This window comes from Mandrillus leucophaeus, unplaced genomic scaffold (genome assembly GCF_000951045.1).
Source record: "Mandrillus leucophaeus isolate KB7577 unplaced genomic scaffold, Mleu.le_1.0 Scaffold153, whole genome shotgun sequence".
NCBI lineage: Eukaryota > Metazoa > Chordata > Mammalia > Primates > Cercopithecidae > Mandrillus > Mandrillus leucophaeus.
In genome coordinates this window covers 1,343,075-1,344,702 of record NW_012101510.1, presented here as the reverse complement: position 1 = coordinate 1,344,702, position 1,628 = coordinate 1,343,075, and positions in this window count along the sequence as shown.

The window sequence follows — 1,628 nt, the reverse complement described above, 5'->3', positions numbered from 1 at the left end:
GTCTTTCCAATTAACTTCTAAGTAGATAAATTTAGTAATAAGCGCTCAAGTTTTAAAAAATATTATTCAGGCCGGGCGTGGTGGCTCAAGCCTGCAATCCCAGCACTTTGGGAGGCCGAGGCGGGTGGATCACCTGAGGTGAGGGGTTCAAGACCAGCCTGGCCAACAGGGTGAAACCTCGTCTCTGCAAAAAATACAAAAAAATTAGCCGGGCGTGGTGGCGGACGCCTGTAACGCCAGCTACTCGGGAGGCTGAGGCAGGAGAATCGCTTGAACCCGGGAGGCGGAGGTTGCAGTGAGGCGAGGTCGCCCCGCTGCACTCCAGCCTAGGCAACAAGAGCGAAACTCCGTCTCAAAAGAAGACTATTATTCAATAACTGATTTTCACATTTTTAAGAAGTACTGAGGAAGGAAGACCGAATACCAAACATGCGCGCGCACACCGATCCCGAGTTCCGCAACCAACCTCCCCCGGGCGCCGCGCCTTCCCCGCATCACGTGACGGCTGTCGCCCGCACCTTCCATACTCTCAATATAGGGAGAGGCCGGGTTCCATCAGCAAAAAAAAAAAAAAAAAAAAGAAATACACCTCTTCTTCCTGAAACTGGAAACTAAGAGTCATTGACATGTGGTTTGACTCAAAGATAAAGCCCAGGTCTATCCCACAGCTACATCAGAGCTCCTGTGGCTAAGGGTACATATAAAAAACTCTAAAAGAAATTTCTGAATGAGATGTGACTGTTTCCCACCACTTGGCTCTATGCTACTGGCAACTGATGGCTTGGAAGTGATTGATCAGTTTGGATACTTAGCTGTAATGAAGCCTCTTGGTTTAGCAGTAGTAAGAAGACAGAAAAGCATCAAGAAATCTTAATTCTGATTGAGCCTACTTCAGTGGTGGAAAAAACACGTTCTGGATTGTATGTGTGCCAGGCAGTAACATATCCAGAGCTTCTGGAAACATTTCATACAATTTCCACTATGGGATAGAAGCTTTGAGATTAGCATTGCATTTCATTTGGTTGTGAATGGCTGAACATTATTGATATCTGTGCTTTCTGAACATTACTGCTGAGTTTCGATTCTTTCCCATGAGAATGGGTACATTTTCCTAATTCTAAGATGTCCCTTTTGTTGCATGTCCTTGAAAGGTTATACCCCATGAGAGCCCAATTTAACTAACCTTTAGTACAATTCACTGAGGCAAAGATTTGGCAGTTGTTAATTTTGTTTTTAAGATTTATAGGTTTGAGAAAGTACCTCCAAAAGAGGTAGGTGGCTGAAGCCAGTGGTGTTGGGAAAGATGTTAATGGCCTAAATTGAGCCCAGCTGTGGTGAATGCACATTGCCTTTTACTGAAAATGCAGTGGTTGAATAAACTTACTCCAGTAGCCTATCACCATGGAAATAAGGATAATCTGAGCAAGGTGGTGACCTCCACTAACAAACTGAAAATAAAAAAAAAAATAATAATAATAATAAAGTAAAATACAATAAAGTAAAATAAAATAAAATAAAATAAAATCACCCTGTAGTAACTTACTACCTCCTCACAAATTAAGTTTGCGCTGTCCAACAGCGGGAGGAATTCACTTGGTAAGAATAATTAAACACATAAAGGCAATGCC